This window comes from Schistocerca gregaria, chromosome X (assembly GCF_023897955.1).
Source record: "Schistocerca gregaria isolate iqSchGreg1 chromosome X, iqSchGreg1.2, whole genome shotgun sequence".
Lineage (NCBI taxonomy): Eukaryota > Metazoa > Arthropoda > Insecta > Orthoptera > Acrididae > Schistocerca > Schistocerca gregaria.
Genome location: NC_064931.1, coordinates 256,485,752 through 256,513,674, shown reverse-complemented (window position 1 = coordinate 256,513,674; position 27,923 = coordinate 256,485,752). Strand labels below are relative to the sequence as shown.

At 41.3% G+C, this 27,923-nt stretch overlaps 1 long non-coding RNA gene across 1 annotated transcript; it reads left to right on the top strand.

Moving 5' to 3' along the window:
* Nucleotides 1-10,522: 10,522 nt before the first annotated feature.
* LOC126298801 (uncharacterized) lies at nucleotides 10,523-25,203 on the top strand. The gene is made up of 3 exons (XR_007552682.1): nucleotides 10,523-10,656; nucleotides 10,863-10,984; nucleotides 23,873-25,203. It is a non-coding gene; the product is annotated as an uncharacterized LOC126298801 (long non-coding RNA).
* The last annotated feature ends 2,720 nt before the right edge of the window (nucleotides 25,204-27,923 follow it).

Below are 27,923 nucleotides of genomic sequence, written 5' to 3'. Positions count from 1 at the left end.
AGATCCCAGCATACAGGACTTATTACAGGACACCAACACATCTCTTACCTAGGAGAACCGCCACCTACCAGGGTCTGACACCCCAGTTATATGTGACACTTCCACCGGTACACCGCGCCCGATCGTACCTGCCTCGCTCCGTCTAGCAGTTTTTGATACCCTCCACGACCTAACCTACCCTACCATTCGGGCTACGACACACCTTGTAACCGAACGTTTTGTATAGCCTAGTGTCAAGCGTGACTGCCATGACTGGGTCCATATGTGTGTACCCTGTCAGCGTAGTAAAGTCGGATGTCACACCCAGCCCCCACTCGGACAATTCGATCTTCCTAAGGGTCGCTTCCGCCACGTCCACCTCGACATCGTCGGCCCCCTTTTGAGGGCTACAGATACATTTTGTCTATGATAAAAAATACCAGCAGATGTGTGGAAGCTGTACCGCTTATTGACATTGCAGCTGCCTCGGTGGCTCACACCTTTGTCCAAACGTGGCTTGCCCACTTCGACTGTCCATTCGTGCTTACTACAGGCCAGGGCCGGCAGTTTGACTCCGTCCTTTTCGTCAGTCTTTGCCAACTATGCGGTGTCAATAAATTCCATACAACCGCTTATCATCCACAAGCTAACAGTTTAGTCGAACCCTGGCACAGAACACTAAAAGCAGCCCCCATGTCCCATGCGGAACAGTGGTCGGAGGCCCTTCCCTGGGTGCTTTTAGGCGTGCGATCAGCCTTCAAAGAGGACCTGCAAGCATCATTAGTGGAAGTGCTCTACGGCGAGCCCCTTGTTCTTCCTTGCGAGTTCGTCGAGAATTCACATCCCCTTTCATCGGCCGAGCTCCACAACATGGTCGATCGTGTTCGTAAGTGTATTTCACGCATCTGTGTACCTCCTCTGCGTGCACACACGGTTCCACGCCTTTTCTTAGAGAAAGACTTGGGTCAATGCGAGCATGTAATGCTCCGGGACGACACTGTGCGAGCCGCTTTACAACCTCCCTACACAGGACCTTACAAGGTACTGTCACACTCCCAAAACACATTCCAAATCTCCATCAATAAACAACCACACACCGTGTCTGTGAACCATTTAAATCCAGCATGGACCATCTCGGAAGCAGCATCCGTTATTCCGTGTAACTTCACCAGTCCAGTTGAGTGTACTCACCCGAGTGACAACAGTGTTCCAAGTGATGTGCCGTGTGATGCCCACACTCCGAGTGAGTGTTCCGATTCAGGTCATAGTGTCCCGTGTGACGTTTCTCCCCCTCAGCGTGACACAGCCACGCCCCCCTTTTAGGTAGAATGATTGTGTCTCACCCGCACCGTCGCCAGCAACTCACCTTTCAACAGCTCCGCCATCACAGACGACGTCTCCATGTATACAGCCGACGGTCTAGCAGTCCAAGTCTGTGAGGGTTCCCTTTTCATCCTCCACGCCCCTCCCCGCTCTCTCAACGATTCACACCCCTCTGTTACACTGCTCAGGCAGCTCTCCCTTCCTCCTGAAGCTGATGTCGATAGCATTACATCGTTGATCGACACGGCTGGTACCCTCACTGTCACCATCCCCATGCGTCCCTCTTCCTCAACATCACTGTCTCCCTCTCCCCTCCCCATGTCCAGAGCAGGTCGTCAGCTTCGGCCTCCTCTCTGACATAGGGACTATACGTTATTCTGGCATTTGTCCCCCCCCCCTCCCCGCGGTCTCTGGATACCTCACCGATTACGCCGTGCTCCGCACTACCGGCGAGACGGGGGGGGGGGGAGGGGGGCTCTGTTACCGACCGCAAGCAATCAACCGACTCATCTTTGAACTATCTTAATTGAAAAATTGTTTAAAGTAGTGATCGCCATGTTGTCGAATCAAGCGACTGTGGATTTTCAGTGTGTCACTTTGTGTATCTATTTCTAGCAACAGTAAAAGTATTCAATCGATTAAGTGGTACGTTTCGGTTCTACAACCACTATACGACCCACCTACCACAACCTGTTAGGAGAGCAAGGTTAGGCATTCAAAAAGATAAGTAACAGATTGTTCATAATACTTAGATTCTGATAACAATACGTTACACGTAGCACACTTAACAGAGTGAACATCAAGAGCAATGATAGTCTACTCAGCATACTCAACGTATACAAACAAAAGAACGAAAGAGACAGATTACCAACATAACAAGACTATTGCTGAAACAGCGACACTCTACAGATATGTTGTGCCCAACTTAGCAGCAACCTGTCGATACATTCATCCAGCTCCCTGAAGGCAAAGAATGTGACTCTGTTAAAGTGGCTGACGTTGTTCAACAGACATTTATACTCACTGTCAGGGTATCTTGTATCCTAGAATGGATATGGGACAGACTGTTCACCTCTTTACCCAAAAAAGCTACTTCCAAAGGCGTGCATCGAGCATGCGCGTCCCGCCTGGGACAGTAGCCATGACTGCCGGGAGAGTCTCAATTTGCGGTGCCCGGTCAGCCAGTGGAACCACACCAAGTGCCCCCCCCCCCCCCCCCCCCCCCCCCGGGATGAGTGGTTTCCCACCAGAGCCCCAATCCTCCCAGACGCTTGTGCAACTCGGCTGCTCACCGAATCACATGCTTGACAGGCATCACACTGCTGTGGGACCTGAATGAAATCTCTGTGGCCTGTTTGCAGGCAGTTTTTTACTTCACATAGTATTTACTGACATAGTACTTCAACTCCTGTGTCACGTCAAAATAACTGATGATTGTAACACCAGGAGCAAGATGGTCACTTAAATCTCCACCATTGTTTGTAATTGTAAAAAAAATGGCTCTGAGCACTATGAGACTTAACTTCTGAGGTCATCGGTACCCTAGAACTTAGAACTACTTAAACCTAACTAACCTAAGGACATCACACACATCCATGCCCGAGGTAGGATTTGAACCTGCGACCGTAGCGGTCGCGCGGTTCCAGACTGTAGCGCCTAGAACTGCACGGCCACTCTGGCCGGCTTGTAATTGTAAAATCAACTTATTGTTATATGTATGTGAAAAAATTCTGTACCTTATGCTACAGTGAAAATAGTTTTATTAAAGATCGTTCTACTAATTATCGGATTTTGTAATACTGTATGAGGAAATGGCAAGTATTTAAAAGTTTTTATTGACACACATGGAAGTTAGATGGTTATATAACAGTAGAATTGTTCTCACAGTGTATGAAGTTTGTGTTTTTCTCAGCAGCTACACCTTTTCCAAGGCAAAACCTGGCTCCAGACTGCCTTTTTTGGCTGACATTCTGTTAAAAATCAACACTTTCAAAATGATCAAACTTTGAAGACATCGGTACTGATAAAATACGTACTTAGCATACCTAATTACCATTGCATTCACCCTGAAGTGCAAACTTTTCATCTATCACTTGTCGATAGTTGCTTTAGATGAGGTGGATGTGGTACTGGAAGTAATGCAAGTAAATGCATTGATTTTACTTCCATTTTTTTGCTTAACTGATTTCGAGCCCTTGCTTTCAGCAGTGTTGTTTCCCACAAATGTTTGTCAGTATTGAGACACTCCAGGTTCTTTAAATATGATCTCTTATCCAGTTCTAATTGTTTAAAAACCAAAATAAATAAAAATTTTATTTGTTTATTAATGCATTATTTTGCATACATGGGAGTGAGTGCCTCATTGTCCACTGCATTCACAGCACAGTGTTCCTGCACCTGGTACACTAGTGGCAGGAGCAACTGCAGCATCAGACCATTGTCAACTTCCATAACCCTAGTAGCCTCTTGAAATACTTCAAGAAACTGTATTAATTTGTCATCTGCCTGGTTATCCCGGTTCCCAAGCAAGGGTATTTGCCCATATTCAATTCAAACTTGTTCATGCTGCATAAAGATGTATTTTAGCGTGACACACAAAATATTCCAGTGAGTCTCAATGGGCTGCTTTACAGTAAACTACAACTGTGAGTCCCTCACATGATAAGTCATTTTAAATAAGTTGCGATATTTTTCGTTGATTCCAACGATGAATGAGCATTAGGACAATATTCCTACAACCATTTATCTTAAAGGCTGTAGCTAACAGTGCTGAGGGAGTGGTTGCTGTGTGGAAGGCGACAATAGTTCTTTAGTGCCTTTTTCATGTTTGCCTCCTGGTCGGTAACGAATGCAACCTCAAGAGATGGCATGCAAATATCCCTAACATGCTCATATTAGTTTTGGTTTCGTCCCGTACATTTGTAGCACTTTTCTGCATTTAGTATTTTATCCATCTACAGCAACTGTATTTCTGTTCATTGAAATAACCATCAATTAGCTGCACAAAAGGAATTTTGTTTCCTTTACTAGTTTCAAGCACCTAGTGCTCTTTTTCAAAAGGTTACAATTGTCACATTATTTGCGAGTGTCAACCATGAACTACAAACAACATGACCATAAAACGCATTTTATTTCTGACACTCGCAAATAATGCGATAGTCATAATATTATGAAGAAGAACACTAACGCCTGAAGCCAGTAAAGGAAATAAAATTTCTTTTGTGGAACTGGTTGCTGATTATTTCAATAAACCTTTCTCCATATCAGATGGGAGCTCTGCAACAAACAGGAACCAATTTTCACACTACAACTCTAACGAGATTGAATGCTTAGCAACAGTCAAATAACGCCTTTTACTGTATGTGTCTGTTTACATGTCAGTTGTACATTCACACATACCATCCTTCACATCTTGCAACACTTGGGGGATCGCAGCTATACAGTATTTGTCTCCTATTTCTTTTTTCATTTCCAGAAATTGTTGATGGCTGAGGAAGCAGGTCTCCTGCTTCTTTGCTGAATGGTGGCAAACCTCTTGAGAACATTGTTACACACTACTCAAGAACAACGGATTTTGATGACGTTGGGAGGTTGCCTCTACTCTGACTATCAGGAGAAGCTTTGCAGATTATCCAAGTGTCGCAACAGGGTATTGGTACTGCCATCACTGAAAGTTGATAACTTACAACAGCCACTACACTGTGCAATACCTACAGACTTACTTTGATTGTATACAACCTGTGTAAAATTTTGCCATAACGTGCTGACTCCTTATTTCTTCAAACAAGTATAGGTTCCCTCCTCACCCTTCAAGGAAACTGCATTTTTAACTTCTACACATTTTTTTCTAATCCTTGGAAGTTGGAAAGACCTTTGCCTTTTGAAAGGTATTTCTGATATAATAATAATAATAATAATAATAATAATAATACAGTAGAGTCTCGATAGTTCGAGGTGAACGGGCCCGGAACCTCGTCGGACTATCGAAAATTCGGACTTTCGAAATTTAAATGAAAAAGAAATATTATGATATTGTAACTAATAAGGTCAAAATATGATCTTTACTAAAATAAAAGTATTTACACATGCATTTTCATTGGCAGAATAACAATAATTATTTATTTGGACTAGTAATAGTGAAGTGTCTTTTGTTTGGCGAAGCAGCAACGTTTGGCAGTGTCACGCCACCGTCTCAGGAGCAGTAGGTCAGTTGGTGACGCCTCAGGCTGTTGTTCCACGTAAGTGTCATAAAATCGGCCAGGAAGGCGGAGGCTTTAGAAAGGAGAGGAAATAGTAAAGGATTAATTGTATAAACGCATAATAAGCCGCGTGCCTCGATGCTGGATTGCAACTTGCGCACTCTGTCCCCTGTATGGTTGAGCTCGACTACCTGTGGTGCGGGCAAGACAATGTATAGGTCGGCTGCAGGCAGGCTTGCCCAAGGTAAATGTGGCACGATCCACTGCTTTCGTTAATGTCTGCAGAGCCAAAACAAAGTGCACACAGACTGGCCTCGTGAATGTCATCTGGTCACTGATGTCCATGACAAATGAACCACTAAAACTAAATGCTCAGTGTGCAGATTTTATACCTTATTGCCGCTTATCACAGTCTTTGAAAGGGTGCTTTTTTTCCTGGGCATGTATGTAGCTTTCATTGAAGCTGTGTTCTGTTGCTGCAGACATGGTGGTTTGACCGAGATTAACACTTCTCACATGTGCTGCACAGTGTTGGGAGATGTATCACTGTATCTGGTTAATGTACTGCGTTACACACTCACCACTGATACTGTAAATGCCTTGTGTCCATAGCCCTAATTGTTCTTTGACTAACCCAGAGTATTCTTGGCTTTAACCGTTGAGCACACAGTGATTCCTATGATGTGCTTCTCGACTGTTTTGGCAATCTTGGCAGTGGCCGTTGGGGTCTCGGCAGAGGAGTCTGCGGTCCAGCAGCTGTAGAGGAATGAACCAGATTTAACCATGACACTTTCAAAAAGGTCGTCAACGAGGCCGAATATGAAACCTTAACACCAGTATCAGGAATACGACAAGGAGCTATCATCTTGCCCTACTGTATATCCTTTACACATCAGACACTCCACAATGACACTGCTTATAAATAACGCACAAAAACTATAAATGAAATCAATCAAGAAGCTCGGGACTACTTCTACCAGCTTGAACTCTGGCTCAGGAAATGGAAAATTAAACCTAACACAACGTAAGCACAATTAAAAATCTGTAAACACAACAAATCAGGAAATCCGATGCAAAATCCAAAAGACACAAAGCAAAGGCTATGGGGAGAGATAATCCAAGCGAAAGACACCGCAGAATACTTGGGATCACCCTAACAAATATATGTGATGGAACCAGCACAGTGAAGATATTATAACCACACTCAAAGTAAGATTATACCTAATTCAAATACTAAGAGAAAGAACAAATGTGGCAAAGAGAGACGCCGTTGTGTACATCTACAAACGCTTTGTCTACCCTGTCTTAGAATATACCGCCCCAATTTGGATGTCAAACAAAATCAACACACAAAAGCTAATTGCGACAGAAAGAAGAATACTACAACAACAACAAAAATGAACCCCAGGACCACCAACAAAATGGTTTACAGAAATCCGAAAATAAAACCAATTAGGACAAGATGACTTGAACTAACAGCGAAAATAGGTATGCGTGGATACCACAGAAACATATCCATAACTCCACTACTGGCACTCAAAAAAAATTATACAGAATTTGCATAGCCTAAAACGAAATACCCATATCCAACGAAAATAATCAAAACTTACTTTAAAGCAACTGATACACAGACAAAAAATGCCATAGACATAGATGAGGACAAAATAAAACACCTAACAGTAAATGAAACATAAGATGAAGAAAGTAACCAAAAGCAATAAAGAAAGGCAAAGCAAGACGAAACAGAAGTTAAACACAAAACGGACAAAATAATCACAGAGAAGAAATGAAATAAGAATAGAACTAAGAGATCCTTGATGAGGTTATCGGGTGGTTTCCCTAGATACCTGGGTCAGAAATCACCCTCCCACATGATAAGAAGCGATAACTAAAAAGCAGATACAGTACTCAGTAAAGTAATAGGAAAACCCCACTGAAGAAATAAAATGTGTTCGCATAGTATCACGTAAGTTATTATAATGCACCGAAGACCATTAATCTCTCCACCTTGCCTTCCTCCATCAGAGGGAGGAGAAAAAAATTCACCTGGAGGTGAGGAAGCTCGTCGAAAAGTGGCAACAACATGACTACATAACTCAGCTGATAACCCAAGAGCATTTCATCAGTGAAAATCACCGACAAAGACTGCATTGCCCATTATGTAATTATTAATATGAAAGCACACACTTTTGCCTATGTTATGTAACTTGCTAAAATACAGGGGAAACATTGTTTTTTCCTCGTGAAAAATCATCAAACTACAAAAATTAACAATGAAAATAATAGGTAATGTATAAGCTGTAAGATACTTTTCAGGGGTTGTACTTTTGAGAATTTTAAAATGTTACCTCTTTGCAGTATCTTAGTACATAAGCCATTTCTCTTTACTTAGACCCATAAGACAAGCTTTTTTAAAAATGGAGTTAAAATATACATACTAAAAACTGAATGAAGTTTAGAGTACATTGGGAGCACAGCACAATTTGAAATAAACACTGGTTATTTGCAATAAAATTGTGCAAGTGACACAACCTATTCTTATTTCTATTGTGAATATGGAAGAGAAATTTAAAGAAATTCTAAACTGTTTCCTGTAGACAGAAAAAACAGAACTGAAACTGGCTATACAGTGAGATACCTTTCAAATGTCTATTCGCGAACTGAGTGCTAGATATTAGAAACACGCATGCTACTCATCCCAAAATATTGCTCAAGTGTGTGGCACACATACCAAATAGGACTATTATACGCCCCGCCTCCCCATCGAAGGGCTGCCGGCCTATGTCCATGTTCTGTACTTCCACGAAAGCAGAACTGACATAACTCAGAGGGATTGTTGATTCCTTTAGCTGTACGGAGTGACCCATTCGAAACCCTTTATGCAAGAGGATTAGTCTCTCCACTCACTTCAAAATAAGAAAAGAAACAAGCAATCCACAAAACAAAATAAATTGGAGTACACAATGAATTTGTCGCGGTTGGCAGTGGTAGTTCAAGCCTGATCTCTACCAGTATATTATGCAAACATAGTTCAAAACGCTCCCCACCTAAAACTGCCATGATATAGTGCACACACAATATCAGTGGTCATTGAAGGTATACAAAAAAGAGCACCACCTATGTTTACAGATTTGCTTGACCTATGGCTTATCGTCACAGAGATGCTGGAAAACATAAACAGGCAGACGCTTGAAGAAATTTGACAACTATCTCGCAAAAGTCCATGTAAAAAGTTTCAAGAAGCAATATTAAGTGAGAAACCCAGAAATATTTTATAACCCACTAAGTATCGCTCCTGTAAGTAGCCTACTGGTAAGTCAAGATTAAACTAATTACTATGCACACACAGGGATTTAAGCACTCGTTTTTCTTGCACACGCTACAGGAATGGAATGGTAAGTGCTAATCAACGATATAATGGTAAGTAGAGTTCACAGTGATTTACAATTTTGATGTGTACTTGTGTCAGGTTGATTCACACTTGACAGAATGCAACAGGGTGGAGGAGAAATTCAAAACGTTCGGCAATTTCAAATGAGAACATTGAAAAAGGCCGCTCATTGCACAATATGTCAAGGTCGAGGTAACTCGGAAATAAATCAGAAATGGTTTGACGTTGGTATCTGTGGGGATGGTGATTGGGTTGCAAAGGTGGGGAGAGGCGGGAGGGGAGGAGGGGGTCGTCATCTGCTAACACTTATCCTATTTTCCCCGCGCTATCTCATATAATAGCAGTTAATTTTGTGTTTTTGCTTCTTCTTGGTCTGCAGTTCATGTTTCCGTGTTACACTGCAAATCTCCCATGACGACTTGGATATTTTGCAATACGTGTTCTTCCAAAGGAGAGGCCAGATATCTGAAAGCAAAAAATAATTTACGCTTGAAAATAAATGGACAGACAAAAAGAAACCTATGCTGTGTATATGTAATAAAACAAAGTTATGAAGCAGTTTGTATTGTACAGATAAAAATACAGTTGTTTTAAAAGTAATTTGGTATCTAGAACAAAGAGGTAGTGGATAAGGGAACAGGCCCTATGTACTGATTTATTTGACGAGTTTCTATGTACACATTTTCCCTACCAAATAAATGTCTACACTTTGAAAAGTTTGGAAGACGCTTTCTATCTCTTGTTTCACTGTCAGCAGTGTTCCATGCAAACTTTATGGGGAAAATCCGTTATGAAGGTTAAACTTTGTCATTGCTGGTTCCTTTATTCTGATACTATATTCAAGTTTTTTGTATCATCTCAATTTTACTATAATGACACCTGCAACAAGAGGAACACGATATAACAAGCTGTCGACTATCTGGAACACAAGATAGTTTTCTAAGTGTTGCTTTAAAAATGTTCAGCTCATTGTCCCGAGAAGAGTAATCCCAGCCACCAGGACCATTCAAAGGAAAAGTGCAAAGGACCTGAAAGAGTACCCATTATATTCCATTTGAGAATTCTTCAATAGTGGCCAAAGTGAATGGAGAAAATAATACTGTTAATGTTTATTCTCGTATTAGCAAATATACTGAATATTTTATTCAGTCATGACGTAAATGGCGCAGAGCTAGTAATAAACTAGTAATAATATTAAAATTACTGAGTTGAGTGAAGTGACGTTGTATTGACATTAAATGTGAACAACATTTGACTATTGATGGTGACGTTCATGCTGCTCCGCAACCGTCCAGTGACAGTCGGCCTGAAATGTTAAAATATTGTACATCGAAATTACAATCACACATGTGTATGTGATAGAGTTCCTGTTTAACAAATAAAATCAAGTAATTACTGAGATATGATACACGGATGTAAGATTTCAATTGCAAAAAAAAAGAATAATTAAAATTAAACAAAACGTACAGATTCTACATGCAGAGTGTAATATCCGTGACCACCTTTATTTATCGTTGGCTGTATTTGGTTTTTAAGTTGGGAAAGTTAATTGAGTAATTGGGTTTAGGTATTTCATTGGAGGATAAACGTAGTGTGAACCTTTTATAAAACAAACAAAAAATGGCAAGTTACAGAATATGATTCCATAAAATGAAGTGTGTACTTGAGAAAACAGCGGCGATAATTTGCAAGTATTTGAGATTCCTTATGTCAAGTGCTCCTTTATTCCTGATTCCTGCGTAGTCCCTCTGTGGAAAAGGAAAAGTAATAATGCATGTAGGAATTTGTAATTAGTGATATTTTTAGCAGTTGCATTAGTACACGATTAGCTGTGCGTGCTAATTTCGTAGCACAACGTGACATGTTTGCGTTCATCAGCAAACTCGTACTTCTGTTGGCTGCTTTACATTAACTGTCAAATATTGTTTCTGAATTGACATGTTGTTTATCTGTATTGTTTTTGTTTGTAGTCAGTGGAAACACATTGCGAAGAATTCCGAAAATATTTGGAGAAAGGCGGTGTCATGGAAACATTCACGAGAATACTAGTATCACTTTACGAAGAAAAGGATCGTCCAGCTCAACCTTTGGAGTATCCTTTTCTACGAAATAATTAATCTTTGTTTACTGGCTTTTAGCGATAGCGTTTTAAACACGCTGTGTATGTAGATCTTCCTATCCAACAAACCAGTGCAAGGTAGGTAGTATCAATAAGACTATCATAGATTTTACTGTATCCTCTTCACTGATAGTAAGGAGACTGGGACGACTCGATTGTCTACTGGAGGGGTTGCTGTTAAGTTTTTAGAGTATTAAACTGCAGTCTATTTACACATGTGTTCAAACCGTATACTCTTGGACATTTAGCTCCAAAACGTGAACTGCCCTATATCTTTCTGCATTATAACTGTGACATTTATTTAAAAAAAAAGAATCTGGTGTCGTAAATATACAACTTGTGTCGTAGCTTTCTGTAGATTTTGACTGCCAGTGTATCTAGATGTTCTCTTTATTCAGTATAACTTTGGTCTGTAAAGTATAATAAGAATATAACAGTTGCTTGTGCTGTGCCTGATTTTGTATGAGTTGAATGCAGTTCATGGACACTTAACCCTGTAACAAACCCTGGTAAATAGATAACAGCTGGCATTACCATATATAATTGTTATGCTCCTGATTCATTGGTACTAATACTTACCACTCCGATATTTATGATAAAAGTACATATTGTAATAAATTGAGCAGGTTTATTCATTGCTATTCCCAAAGAAGACGTACAGACATGAATTTCATTGTCATGCTGGGCAAAACATTTGTTACTTACAGGGTTAAAAGCTTCTTTGGCTGTTCTCTATCTACTGGAAGCTGCTGCAAATTTGCTTTGAAGAAGGGAAGAATCCAAGGTACTACGCCCCTCTACCTTATTAATAAATATGAAATCCTCTTTGGATATGAGTGATATGTAACTACTGTCTGCGACACCTCTGTTGAAAAGCCTTAAAGGTACTGAGCTGCAAAAAAAGCATGTGCAGGTAGTGACAGGTTGATTTATAATCAATAATTTGACTGTGCAACATTAAGTTGTGTTCTTGTGAAATACTAACAAAATAGGGCACTCAGTGTTCTGCCTAGTGACTTGTTCCATGTGATGTGACCGTGTTCTGTTCTTAGATCATACTAGGCTCCTTCCAAAGACTCTAAAAAATGATTGAAGCAACCAACATGACTTGTAACTTAAAGTTTTCAGTTACATTCCTAGAATTAACCTTGCACCTTAGCTTTTGTATAGGTGAAGGTCTGAATGAGTGTTGTAGGCAATATATCATAAATGTGAAGGCTCTAGACTTGTATTCAAGAGTAGTAGGGTTCAAATCCCTGTGTGGACATTCTCATATGGGTTTTCCATGTTTTCCCCAAGTTGCTAAGATGAATGCTGGAATGGTTCCATTGAAAAGGCCATGTCTACTTCCTACCCCATCCTTGCCTAATCATATTCAACTTCGTGTATTTATGTTTTACCTACTGCAAGGGAATCAAACTTTCTCTGTGTAAGGTTTCTTGCAGTTAATTCTTTGCGTAACCTGTATCACCATCTTCATTTTGATAAGACTGTTGCATCAAGAATTTGGGTTGACAGAAGCATCCGATCCCACGCATCTGCTTTGACCCGTGACGTAACGGTGTTGTCATGTGTGACGACATGACAGCGCGGAGTTAAGTTTGGGAGTGTGGCGTGTTTGTAGATGTCGTCGTGTTGTGGTTTGTTGTGTTCTCTGGTGGTATGTTCAGGGGTTTCGTTTGTGTGGTGTAATGGGCTCAGTTTGCTTTTGCTCATTATCCAGAATTGTTAGAGTGTTGGCTGTGTTTGTAGGTAATTCATTTCAGTGCATTAAAGATTTTGTGTGAAGGTTAATTTAGTGTTGTTCGCTGTACATCATGTGGTAATTTTAGTAAAATTAATCTGTTGTTGTTTATGTTCACAAATGGATAGGAGTGATAAAATTAACAGTGCGTAGGCCAAGGGAAGTGTTTGATCCTAACTTATGGGATCGGGAGCCGCTGTTGAGCTATATATGTCAAGGGAAGTGTCCGATTCCGTGGTTTGTATGGGGGTGGTTGTCTAAATGTTTACATGTAGTTTGTCCCCACCCAAAAACACCCCATTTCATGCACTTGTCCCATTAGTGTCATTAGGCTTTTTGTGGAAAGTGTGTGTGTGTGTGTGTGTGTGTGTTTTTCGTTCTCATAATGTGTACATATCGACTTTATATGCGCCATATTGGAATCGTGGTTTATGGTTGTTTCCGCCATATTTGTGACATCATGGGTCAAAGCAGACGGGCGGGATCAGATGTGTCGGTATTTCCAAGAATTTCATACACCTGTAATCGCTGATCACCCAGTACCATATGGTGTACATTGCTTGAGTTTTCATCTGTGAGTCACCCTGAAAAGAAGTACGGCATACCAGAATTGTACAACATATGTAATAACTGCTGGAAATGGAGCAGATTATTTACAAACCTTTACCAACTTTGAATGAGTTTGACTTTAAAAAGTTGTGTATACAAAACTATTTAGCAGATCTAGTTGACACTTCACTTACATTGTTGCACAAGATGGAGCACCACAGTGATAGTTTTGAAATTGCTGCTAGGATTTAAATGTTAAGTTTGTGCAGCCTTTTTGTTGGGGCCAATGTATTTCAGTATACTAACACAAGTTGAATCAGTGCCTCAACTACCAAGAGCTGTTGAGACAGACTGTGTTGAGTTGACTCCAAGGTTTTCTTACCATATAAGAAGTCTGGGCAGAGTGGTCATTAATACCAATTGCGATGTTATATAATTTTATTCATAAGTTGCTCAATTGTGTTATATCCACTTGTAAAGCCTGCTTGTTCCTTTGCTTGATTAAACTGTAACGTTTCAATGTAAGCAGTTGGTGATAATTTTAATGAGTTTATTCTGAATAGGGTACTGATAGTTTTGTAGTTTTTGTATTCTGTCTGACTCCTTTCTTGTGAAGGAGACTGATTGTTTCCCAGTGGAGTAATTGTCTTATTTCACAAACATTTGGTAAACTAATTGCCATGAGTCTTTCATGTTAATTTGCCTCCAGCTTTAATAATTTATATTAAAGCACCATCACCCAGCTTATTCCCTTTCTGCACTATCTCGAATGACTTTTAAACGTCTCTTGTGACATTATTTATGGAATTTCAATAGTTTCATGATTAACTGTCACGTGTTTGTTTCATCTATTGAGTTATGCAACCATTTGAAGAAACCTTGCAATGCTTGTATGAATTGCTTTCAGTTATTTCTCTTATCAGATTTTCATAGCTATATTTCCTTGACTTGGAGTGGGGATTTTTTTTTTTTTTTTTTTTTTGTGTGTGTGTGTGTGTGTGTGTGTGTGTGTGTGTGTGTGTGTGTGTGTGTGTGTGTGTTTTGTGACTAAAGACCTTTTGGCCTGTTGTTTGTTTTATACGTAACATGTAAGTACTGTCTCTGTCTTATAGTGTTAGTCAATACTTAAACTTTTATATAAAAATTCTTTTCCCATAAATTTGTAATTATGTTATAGGCCACATTAAATGTTTAAATTCTGATAAGGCACTTTTAGAAGTGTTGAAACCTGGTTAATAAGACTAAAGATCGTGACCGAGGGCTCATTTGTTTCAATTTTCATTTATAAACGGTCACTGAAATAAGCAGCCATGTTTAAAACTTTACTATAAAATCACACACTGAAAATGTTTGTCCCCTTATCAAGCGGTAGCACATCAATAAAATCTAGTACACAGTGTTAAAATGGCAATGGTTAGGTCATTTTGAGGCATTTTGTGTGTGTCTAATAGGAAGCTAGTCTGTAGGTATTAGTATCCAATTCGTACTGTGATCTTAGTCAAACTGATATGTTGAGCCTAGCCTGAAATTTGAGACTCGAAATTCAAGGGGAGAGAAAAGTTTTAGGCCACACCTCCAAATCGAAACAAAGTTGGTCCATTGTAATATGAGACACAATTTAGGTCGAATGATACAGCTATAGTAGTTTGGTTCGAGTCGTAAGTTTAGCAGTTAAGCTTTACCAGGTAGCCATTGCTTCACGTCAGGCACTCCGTCCATATTTATATGGGTACCCTTCCTTTCTCACTTGCTTCGCCTGGTTTGAATTGATTGCTTATTTTTCTTTGATCTGATTAAGTGCTGTTCTCTTTGTTACAGGTGTTTATGTCACTCTAAGCTGAAAATGCATTACTGTACTGTGTCATATGCATTGTTTGTCAGATTCTGATAATGAGTGTTTATGGCCTGTTGCCGCTCGCGGCATGGCTTGCTTTTGCGCACGCTACAGCCGCTTACAATAAAAATGAGAGAGAGAGAGAGAGAGAGAGAGAGAGAGAGAGAGTAATCATCTCATTAGCGAAACAATGGCAAGAGACTGCTATTTGTTGTTACTTATACTGCTGCCTTCTTTGATACTGATCAACAAGAACCAAATAATAGACTGCATATTATAGATGATGTTCTGAACGAGAGTTTAGTGAAAATTTTTCTCCGTTTGAAAATCTTTGCAGATGCCTCTTTAGTACATTACATTCTGCACAGAAATTAGTCATTGTAGATTTAAAATCTAGGCAATTGCTGTGCTTCATTTCTGACTGTATCACTATTAGGCATAAGAATAGTAAGAGTTTAAAGACATGATATGTATATTCTTTCGCGTTTTCTGTTGTCTCACTCTAGTTTTGTAGTTTATTAGGCAGACAGGATTTAAATGAGATAGCAGCAAATACGAAAGAATACATGGCAAAATGTTTATATTCGTATTTTTCTTATGGTGAAGAGAATACTGCATGTGATTCACAATTCATGGAAGTTCCTATTAGCAACCATCTCTTCTCACAGGTAGGAAAAAATTCAGAACATAGCGTTCGCCATATTGACAAACGTCCCAAACAGTCTTGGCAGTCGGAGCTTCGTAGTACATTGAAATGCTGCTACATTCGAAGGTGAACAATATGGAATTTGTATTTATTTCGTTGGATAATATTTGAAAATGCAGTGATCGAAACTCGGGGCGGAGAAAAAAAGCTTGTCTTCCACCTTTTTTTTAAATTTATTTACTGGTGCAGAGATTTGTGCCTGCAAAGCGTGCCTGTGTAACGCTACATATATTCGACACGGAAGTTAGTTGTAGCGGCACCTACCAATATTTTTCAGACTTTCCGCTTACTTTGCACTCGATTCTAAGCCACAGCCGGTTTTTTGGATTACAAAAACTGGAAAAAAAGAGCAGCTTAGATTCGAGTAAATACGGTAGTTTATACATCAATGACATTTTTGCCGTATGGGCTCATGACGAGGCTGACCTATTAAAATTCCTGGAACTTCTTAATACCTTCTCCCAATTAATTTTCACATGGTCCTATTCCAAACCGATGTTATTCTCCTTGATGTTGACCTCATCCTCACTAAAGGCCAGCTATATACTTCCATCCACATTAAACCTACTAACAAATAACAGTACCTACATTTTGACAATTGCCATCCTTTCCATGTCGGACATTTCCTCCCATACAGCCTTGGCATTCGAGGCAAACCTGTTTGTTTAGATACAGAGTCTTTACAGCAATACACCACCACTCTCACCTCAGCCTTCACTGGGCATAATTATCCCAACAGCTTTGTCAACAAGGCCATGACTTCCTAAAATCATGCCCTGAAGTGAGATCCATTCTGTCAAGTTTTTCCCATCACACCTAGAATATCTTTTTGTTGCCCTCCCAATATCTGCAATATCCTGGTCAGGCCCTATGCTCCTTCTGCTCATTACTAACTCAGGATTATTTGTTTCTAAGAGGTCAAGTGTGTTTTTACAACCATTTAGTATTCGCATGGGCTCACGCACTAACTGCACGAAATAATTTTCGGAGAATGTTTTTAGCACAATATTGGATGATGTTTTATGCATACCTCTGGAATTAAACAGTGTATTTTCACCAACATATTGAAGGTAAGTTACAGTCACCACCAACTATAATTGATTTCAAACCCATACCCGACTCATACCCATTTAGTGGTAGCCTCTTGACAACACAATGATCGCACTGCTGATGTCCGAGCTGTAAACTCCCCACGTATGCCAAGGAGTAGATGCCTGTCTTTCCTGGGGCATCAGGACTCCTGGCAACGGCCATCATTCAAGTTGGCATTTGCTGTGGCTGGGTGGTGCCCATGGGGAGAGCACCTGATCGGAGTGGGTGGATGACCCGCAATGAACCAGACTAAGTCATCTCTTGCTTGTGACCGTACTGCACTAGCAGTCTCTAAGAAGGGCAAGATAGAATACAATGCCAGTAAGTATGACCCTAAATCATTTCCCTTTCTCGCTACGCCTTGGGAGGAACGTAGAGCTACAGAACGGAGAGAACCCTATTCGCCTCGGTTTTTAGTCTTTAGCAGAACCGATGGGAACTCTTTTCTACTGATGAAGCTCAATTTTTTGTTGCATGTCTTGAGGATAAGTTTAGAGAAGTGACAGCACTGTCCAAGATGCGAAATGGCACAGTCTTGATTCAGACAGCATCCCCAGCCCAATACCGAGCGTTACTTGCCTTTGACAAGCTGGGTGATCCTGTTCCCGTCACTCCCCATAAAAGCCTCAACATGGTCCAAGGGATTATTTTCCATTGTGTCCTCCTCTTGCAGTCTGACGATGAGCTCCGCACCAATTTGGAACAGTGGGGTGTTCATTTTATCTGGCGCGTTTGCAGGGGACCCAAAAACAGGGTTGCTACCAGTGCCTTCATCTTGGCCTTTGAGGGTGATCCATTGACTGAAAAGGTGAAGGCGATGGTTTACCGGTGTGACGTTAAACCATACGGCCCTCCCCCTATGCGGTATTGTAAGTGCTGGAAGTTCGGACATGTCTTCCCGTTGCACTTCCAATGCCACATGTTGAGACTGCAGACGTCCACTGCACCCAGATACTCCATGTGCGACACCTCCCACTTGCATCAACTGTGGAAAGCATCACTCCCCCTGCTCGTCAGACTGCCCAGTGCTACAAAATGAGTGGAAAATTATGGAGTACAATACCCTGGACAGGTTGACTTACACAGAGGCTAAACATAAATTCGAAAAACTACACCCCATTCTGTTGATGTCGACATATGCTGCAGCTACGTCACCATCACCATCCCCAGTGCCAGTAGTTCCTTACTCTGTGCCACAAAAAGTGGGTAGTACTCTGGGCCACCAGAATACATCTGCCCCCTTGGTGGTAGAGGGCAAATCTTCCTCCGTTGCTCCCAAAGTACCTACTTTGGGAGCAAGCCACCGCCCTCCTCTCCCCTGCCCCCCCCCCCCCCCCCCGGCCCTCAAACACAGGGGACATTGTTCACTTCCCCCTGCCAGAGAAGCAACAGCCTCCTCCAGCTCCTCCCGTGTGGAAGGGGTCCCTTGGGGCCCTCTCTTCCGAGGTCTCCACTATTGCCATGGCGAACACTCACCAGTGGCTAAAGGAGCCAAAAGCTGCCGGATGAAGAGCTTCACTGTCTTCCTCCATGCCTGAAGCTGCTTCAGCGAAATCTTCCCAGTAAGCCCCTTAAGAGAAGTGAGAGAGAAAGCAAATTAAGAAGTAGTCTTCTAATAAACAGGACCCTCTGATAGCACCATCACTCCCTATCAGTTCTGCATCTGAGGATGCAGTGGAGATCTTAGCATCACTGTGGATCTGGATCTCACTGATGCCTCATCCACCATAGAAATGGATACAAATACTCAAACGGAGGCAGCAGGTGACCCTGAGGCATAACCTGTGTCCTTGTGCGCTTCATGCCTTCCCAGCCTCACGATAACGTCATCCTCCAGTGGAATTGCGATGGTTTTTTTTGCATCACCTGGCTGAGCTATGGCAACTGTTAAGCTTCACACCTGCTTTCTGCATTGCCCTCCAGGAAACCTGGTTCCCGGCAATGCGGACCCCTGCCGTCCATGGCTAGAAGCGATATTTCAGGAACTGTAGCAACTATAATAGTGTGTCAGATGGAGTTTGTGTCTATGTCCTGAACCCAGTATGCAGTGAACATGTGCCCCCTCAAACCCCTCTTGAAGTTGTGGCTGTCAGGATAAGGGTGTCACAGGAAATAACTGTCTGCAATGTATATCTTCTTCCAGATGGTGCAGTACCCCTGAACGCATTGGCTGCACTGATTGATCAACTCCCTAAACCTTTCCTACTTTTGGGAGATTTTAACATTCATAACCCCCTTGTGGGGTGGCACAATTCTTATTGGCCAAGGCAGAGATGTCGAAAATTTACTGTCACAACTCGACCTCTGCCTCTTAAATACTGGGGCCGCCACACATTTCAGTGTTGTACATGGCACATATTCGGCCATTGATCTCTCTCTCTCGGTTTGCAGTCTTGGCCTTCTCCCATCTATCCACTGGAAAGCACATGGCGACCTGTGTGGTAGTGACCACTTCCCCATTTTCCTGTTGCTGCCCTGGCATCAGGCCCACAGATGTCTGCCCAGGTGGACTGGGAAACTTTCGCCTCTGCTGTCACCATTGAATCTCCCCCACGTGGTAACATTGATGTGGTGGTTGAGCAGGTAACTTCAATGATCGTTTCTGCAGCAGAAAATGCAATCCCTCATTCCTTAGGGTGCCCCCCAGCGAAAGGCAGTCCCTTGGTGGTAGCCGGATGCCACTGAGGCAATTAAGGAGCGCCAGCGAGGTCTACAGCGGCATAAGCAGCACCCTTCCCTGGAGCACCTCATAGCCTTTAAACAGTTCCGTGCCCGAGTTGGCCAGCTTATCTAAAGGTGGAAACAGTAGTGTTGGGAGAGTTATATGTCGACCATTGGTTGCCATACATCACCTTCCAAGATCAAATGAGGTGTTCCTGGTGTTAACATAAATGGCGTGTTACCTATCGACGCAAACACGATTGCAGAACATTTTGCTGAACACTATGCTCGTCCCTCTGTGTCGGAGAACTACCCTCCAGCCTTTTGCACTCTCAAACGGCGGATGGAAGAGAAAGTTCTCTCATTTACTACATGCCACAGTGAACCCTGTAACGCGTGATTTACAAAGTAGGAGCTCCTCAGTGCCCTTGCACATTGCCCCAACACAGCTCCTGGGCCAGATCAGATCCACAGTCAGATGGTTAAATATCTATTATTTGACTACAAGCGACATCTCCTCATGATCTTCAACTGGATCTGGTGTGATGGCATCTTTCCATCGCAGTGGCAGGACAGCACCATCATTCCGGTGCTCAAACCGAGTAAAAACCCGCTTGATGCAGATAGCTATCGGCCCATCAGCCTCACCTACGTTCTTTGTAAGCCGCTGGAACGTATGATGTGTCGGCGGTTGGGTTGAGTGCTGGAGTCACGTGGCGTACAGGCTCTATGCCAGGGTGGTTTTCGTCTGGGTCGCTCTACCACTGATAATCTTCTGTCCCTCGAGTATGCCATCTGAACAGCCTTATCCAGATGCCAACACTTTGTTGCCATCTTCTCTCTTAGAAAAGAGTATGACACAACCTGGCGACATCATATCCCCTGGCTCATTATACAAGTGGGGTATCCGAGGCCCGCTCCTGATTTTTATCAAGAATTTCCTGTCGCTTCATACTTTCCGTGTCCAAGTTGGTGCCTCCCATAGTGCCCCCCCCCCCCCCCCCCCCCTCCATATCCAGGAGAATGTGGTCCCACAGGGCTCTGTATTGAGTGTGTCTCTATTTTTAACAGCCATTAACAGTCTAGCAGCAGCAGCTGTAGGGCTGTCCGTCGCACCCTCTGTAAGCAGACGACTTATGCATTTCGTACTGCTCCACCAGTACTGGTGTTGCTGAGCAGCGTCTACAGGGAGCCATCCAGAAGGCGCAGTCATGGGCTCTAGCCCATGGCTTTCAGTTTTTGGCTGCAAAGTCGTATGTTACGCATTTCTGTCAGAGTCATACTGTTCATCCAGAACCAGAACCTTACCTTCATGATGATCCCCCCACTGTAGTGGATACATATCGATTTTTAGGACTGGTTTTTGATACCTGATTGACTTGTCTTCCTCACCTTCATCAGCTTAAGTGGAAGTGCTGGCAGCACCTCAATGCCCTCCACTGCCTGAGCAACACCAACTGAGGTGCAGATCGCTCTATGCTGCTGCAGCTATACGCAGCCCTTGTTCAATCCTGCCTTGATTATGGGAGTCTGGTTTATGGTTCGATGGCGCCCTCAGCGTTGCGTTTACTCTGCCCGGTGCATCACCTTGGCGTTAGACTAGCAATGGGAGCTTTTGCGGCGAGCCCGGTGACCAGTGTCCTTGCGGAGGCTGGAGTTCCTCCATTGCACGTCAGGCATGCACAACTGCTTGCCGGTTACATTGCACACGTTAGTAGTTCTCCTGCACATCTGAATTACCGTCTCCTTTCCCCACCCATGGCAGTTCATCTCCCACATCGGAGTGCTTGCCTTTAACCACCTGTACTCAAGGTCCAATCGCGTATACCTCCACGGTGTACACCCCGGCTGCTGCTACGCCTGGACCTTTCACATGGCCCAAAGAACTAAGTTCACCCTGTGGCTCTCCTCTTTCACTTCATCTCGATTCTTGACATGTACCAAGGCCATGAAGTGATTTACACAGACGGCTCGATGGCGGATGGTCACGTTGGGCTTCGCGTATGTCCATGGAGTACATCTTGCACAGCATTCCTTGCCCGGTGGCTGCAGTGTTTTCACTGCAGAGCTGGTGGCTATATCTCACGCTCTTGAGCACATCTGTTCATGCCCTGGGGAGTTGTTTCTTCTGTGTCTTGACTCCTTGAACAGCCTACAAGTTATTGCCCAGTGCCCTTGTCATCTTTTGGTAGTGACCATCCATGAGTCCATCTATGTTCTGGAACGGTCTGGTCGTTCAGTGGTGTTTTTGTGGACCCCAGGACATGTCAGAATCTCAGGCAATGAACTACCTGACAGGCTAGCCAAACAGGCTACACTGAAACAGCTTATGGAGATTGGCATTTCAATAACTGACTTGCGTTCATTTTTACGTTGCCAGGTTTTTCAGCTTGGGAGGCGGAATGGCATAGTCTCAGTATGCACAGAAAACTGCATGCCGTTAAGGAGACTGCAAATGTGTGGCAGTTCTCCATGTGGGCTTCTCGCAAAGAATCTGTGGTTCTCTGCCGGCTCTGCATTGGCCATGCTTGAGCAACCCATGGCTACCTCCTGCGCTGTGAAGACCCACTTCAGTGTCGATGCAGTGCGGGGCTGACAGTGGCCCATATTCTGGTGCACTGTCCCACTGTGACTGCTGTGCGACAAAATTTTCGATTACTGGACTTGTTGCCACTAATTTTATCTGACAACGCCTCACCGGCTGATTTAGTTTTATGTTTTATTCGTGAGGGTGGGTTTTATCATTTGATCTAAATTTTAGCACATGTCTTTTGCCCCCCTGTGTCCTCATTACTAGTGCTTTTAGGGTGGAGGTTTTAATGTGTTGCAGAGTGACTGGCTTCTCCTTTTTTATTCTCGCGGTCAGCCTGCCATGGTAACCTGCTTTGTTGTTTTGATCTCTTCTACCTGTTTCTTGCATTTCTGTGGTTTTCTTCTCCCCTTTTTTCCATTGAAGTTTTTGTTGCCCTTCTGTTGTTCTTGGAGTTTTTCCTTTCTCTCCATTTTGTGTTGTCAGTTTTGCTTGTTTTATTCTCACCGTTTTGGCATTGTTTTATTCAGAACAAGGGACTGATGACCTAGCTGTTTGGTCCCTTCCCCCCCTCTTTTAAACCAACCAACCAATATGCTCTTGCATAGCATGCTGTACAATATGACAATCATGGCCTTGGGGCCTGTTTCACAACAGACACCAGTTTCTCAGAGCTCCACAGGTGGAAGCTAGCAGTACGACATGTCCTCTGTTTTTGCCACCCACCTGGCCTTAATTTATATTAATTCCTTCTGTTTTAGCATTTCTTCACAGTAAGTACTCCTTTCTTCACTCCATTTTAGTGTTCTACATCTTTCATTTTCTGACCTGTCTATTTTACGTTGTTGCTCCTCCCACCTCTGTTAATTACAATGTGCTCTGCTTTTCACTCTTGTTATCCATGCATGATGTTTTAGTAGTAATCTATGTCTTGGATATTACCCTGTCTTCCATCTTTAAGCTCTCAAGTTTTCAAATCCTGTCCTTCTGACCACATCTGGTAAGTCTTCACTGACCCCTGGATCTGGATGACTTTTCAGAACTGTGTCCCTTCCCCTAAACTACTTCAGTCCTTTTCCTTCACCCCTATTCCTATCCCTTTAACTGTGCTGCCAGAATAAGAAGCCACTGGCTCCGAAACGTTGTGAAAGTTCAACCTGTGTGTGTGTGTGTGTGTGTGTGTGTGTGTGTGTGTGTGTGTGTGTGTGTGTGTGTTTGTTTGTTTGTTTTCTTCCCTGCCGCTGCTTGGTGAGTATATTTTTTATGTATTCATTTACATTTTATATTTTGTTTTTTGATATTGTGCCCTATTAATTTTTATGTATTGGTTTCCAACTTCTTAGAACTTATGTTTAATAAATCTCTGAATGTGAAGACCAACACTAATGTGTACTGACAACATTCCTTCATGGGGATTGTACCATTGTTCTACTTGCTGTGATCTCTAAATTACTGTAAATAATTTACAGAATCAAAACGGGTTTTCTGTGACATGCAAACAGACAGTTGTGTATTGTGAGAAGTGACTTACATTATTACAAAGTTTCATAGGAGGACAAAATCGCAGTTCTTGCTTTGAAATGCAAATTGCATCAAAACACCTCACATGAAAATACTACTACTTTAATATATTTTAATTGCTCACTCTTATCCAGCATTCTGTTTTATTATATTAAATGAATATTGGTTTTTATTTCATAAAGTTTAGGCTCACAATGAAAGTTAGTTTTCTTAACTGTGTACAGTTACATAAAAAACAAGATGAGAATTGTGTCCCCTGAATCCACCGAAATTGAAGCATTAAAAAACGAACTGCAGGCAGCTTTGGCTACTGTGGAGACACTGACAGCTGAAAATAGATCGTTGAAGGAAGATAACTCAGACCTGAGGAACAGGATGTCTCAGCTGGAAGCACAAGTTCCCAAAACTGATGGAGAAACGTCATCACTTAGCCATAATTGATCTAATGTAAGATAATGTAAGTGCTGTGATAATATATTTAATTTACTAGAAAGTGACAGTGTTCATTTACCGAAAAATATTTTTGGAAAGAGTTTTTGTACATCATATGTACTGTACAATGGTCCATGGTAAGAAATAAGAAACAGTGATAAAAATATTGTGTTTGTGTAATTTATTGCATTAGTCATGCACAGATACGTTCTATAATGTGGTAATACACACAAAGTGAGTCTTAATTTTATGCTTGTTGACCTTTTGACTGGCAAAATCTATATTATTGGCAAATTATGACAGTTCACTTCCCCTTTCTGCTCCCAATGATATGCTACTAATGTCTTACTGTTTTAAGAGGAATTGAATTGCCTTTTTGTTGTTTGTCATTGTGTATGAAAGCACTGTGTAAACTAACTGTTGTTAATAAATTAGTTTCTGTTTAATGTTCCAAGTGATATATACTAGCATTTGAAACTGTATTGTAATAGATGGAAACATATTCACATGATCAGTTTGGCAAAGTTTATTCACACCTATTTTTTTCTGTTCTCGGTTTTTGTGGATTTGGTACATTTCTTGTAATACTTCTGGTGTGAAAATGCAATGCAGTTAATATGTAACTAGCTTTACAAAGTGTATACATTCTGAAGAGAGTCCTTTGGAAATTGATATGTGCAAGAAAAAAGAATGCAAAAGTTGTAGAAGTTTTAGGCACTAATAGAAGTACTTACAAAGGGAGGAGCATCTGCTGTGAGTGAAGTTTCATTAAAAATTATTCTGCAAGTCTGCAAGCATTCCTCATGGTCTGATATTATTATTATATAGCTAAGAAAGGTATAATGTTGTTGCTATTTATTTTGTTTTTAACTCTGTCATTTTCATGTTAGAATTCGGACATACTCAGAAATGTTTGTCTGTTGAAGAGAAAGATTTATTTTCTTGGAACCATCAGCACTTTTTCATATTCTTGCAGTAATGCTTGACCTATGACAATAATAGTCCACAGTACGTTATAGTTCATTAAACTGACAAATATAAATTTTGTATTCAAGTTTATGTAGCATTGTTAACACTGTATATGAAGAAATATGTCCAAGTGCATTAAATTATATGTTTATGATTTGGTCTTCTTTTGTATTACATGAAATCCTTGGTTCCTTCAGAGATTGTTACATGATCTCTTTTACAATTATTTGCAGATTCCACCTGTATTAATAAGTTTGTTGCACCTGATGTTCAGATAACAAATGTATTCATGGAGAGTACTGCTTGTATATTTGTCTATTGATGTGAATATTTTCTGATGTTTCCTAGAATGACAAAGTGACTGATTTATAGTGAGTTTCGGTGTGGACATTGTGTGTTATTGTGCATGTATCTGGATCACGAGGTAGTAGAAACTTCTGTTTAAAAAGAAAACCTTATAATTAATAAGGGGATTATCTAAGACAGTAAATATTTCACTGTAAAAGCCCTTTCGTTATCTTTAAAAATATGTATGTATCTTGCCACATCCCAGTTGAAGTGGGCTTGTTCAGGCATGTGGTTCACCAATAGTTTAAACCATTTGTTCAGTGACTTGTAATGGAATTGAAATGGACCCTGTCACTAGGGTGCTTTGCATGGGCTTCCAGTAAGCTGTGGAGGACAGTCTCAGAAGGCAACGAAACAAGTTGTCCTTCCTGATAATTTCTTTAAAAATAGTTTATATTTTTTTAATTGTTCTTTCATAGTCACAAATGAATAGAAATAATTTCAGAAACTCGAAATTTCATGTAACTGATCTTTAATGGCACCTTTCTGCCCGAGATCGTGTGTTTTTAACAGTAGCCTTTTTGCAGATTATGCAGTACAAGTAAAAAATACAGATAAAATAAAGGATTTGTTCAACAGATGTGATCAATAAGAATATTGTTGCAAGCATTCATTGGTCTGTGACCTCAACCTCATCTTATATTTACTGTGGATCATCCCAGTAGTAAAGTTACACATACCTGTGATACCTACTATTTCCATCATCCAAATGTAATTAATTGTGCAGGTGGTAGGATGCCATTGTTCTTGTCCATGTGGGGCATGTGGAGCTTTCTGTTAGCTGCTTGTTGCTGTTGACCACTGCGGCTGTGCTGTTTGATGTTGTTGACCCAATTTGCCAAGGCCCATTTTGTCATGTGATCCATTTTCTTAATTTTCCATGTGAACAATATTTGATTGTTAAGACTCCATATTGAAGTTTATATCATCATGTTGGCTGCTGCCATATGCCAGTTCACGTTTTGTGATCTTATGTTATAGCTGCTGGAGATCATCTTGGCATCAAAATGGTAAATATGCAAGTTACAGTCACATTATGAAGTGCCATTTCTAAGTTAAGATTATAATGGCTTTCATGAAGTATATTGCTGCCTGAATCTGGGTCAGATAATTTTTTACTTGGAAGGAGAATTAGTTATATTGATTGTTAATATTTATTGACAAAGAGCTAACATTTTAAACTATAAACATTACATACGAGAACACATTGCCTAGCTATCCTGACATAATGAGATCAACCGTGATGCTTAGACTGCAGTAAACTGTATATAGTGCCTGGCTTCACTGAACATGTTATTTCGTTCAGCTACATGCCCTTTTTAGGCATAAATTATAAGTTTCACTGTGCTCAAAGTGTCTATGGTGCACTGAATCAAATAATCGTTACATGTTTTTCATGTGTGGGTGTGTCAGGAGTCATATTACCCATATGCTTGGTTGTGCAAATGGTCACGAAGTGAATTAAGACGTGAAACTGGCAAGTTACCCTAACATCACTGATGTGATCTGGCCAATTTTGTGAATTATAGGTGTTATACCGTACAAAAATACTCGCCAGCACAATGGTAGGTTCTTTGGTTTGCTCCTGGAGGAGTTCGAGTGAAACTTCTACATATAAAATGTTAGTCCACTTCATTACAAAATAGATACAAAGATTTACTGAACTTCATACAATTCATTTCCACAGGGACATCCAGATTATTTGCTGTTTTCTCTGAATATTAAAGTATCACTGGATGCAGACAGATTTATGAGACTCTTCATTTGGAGAGTAACGTACATAATGTACACATTATTTTCTGCATAAGACATTAATGCACTGGTGGCTTATCTAAGGCAATGCTGGAGTCTTGATCATTGTCTGCAAACTGGGCGAGCATTCCTTTGCTCAGCCTTTAGTAGAACATTGATTGCGGCAGCGTAGCAAAGTTCTGGGAGGAGTGACTAAGGGTGTTGATATGCAGTGACTATGTGACTGTTTTTTTGGTGTGAGATGCCAGCATTGCCTGGGTACCCCTCTCTTCAGGAACCACAATAGGTGTTCATTCTTTTATTAATAATAAAGCATGTGTAAAGTTCATTACATCATTTAGGTGACACTTTAAATATGACCCTTTCCAGAAAACCTGCAGGGAAAGTATTTCAGTACAGATGCAACATGTGGAAAATATATTCGGTTTGCTGCTTGTGAATATGTCAATAGGGTCTGGAAACCAGCAATGTGGGATTGCTCTCTGCTCTCCTCTACATCTCACTTAGCACGGGTCTGATGCACATACAGAGCTACTGTGCCATCTGATGCTGCAAATGTGAATGGTGTAGAAAGAATGATGATCTCACTCACTTGCTTATTTATAGTGCAAGTTATAACTTATGTCCAGAAGAAACCTCTAACTGAACAAAACAAAAATAAATATACAAATAATGAAACAGTCACAGGATGCAACACTAGTTCCCCCACCTAGTGGACTTTTCAAATTGGTGTTTTCCAGTTCTGAAAAGTGCCATTTGGAAAATAAGAGAAGA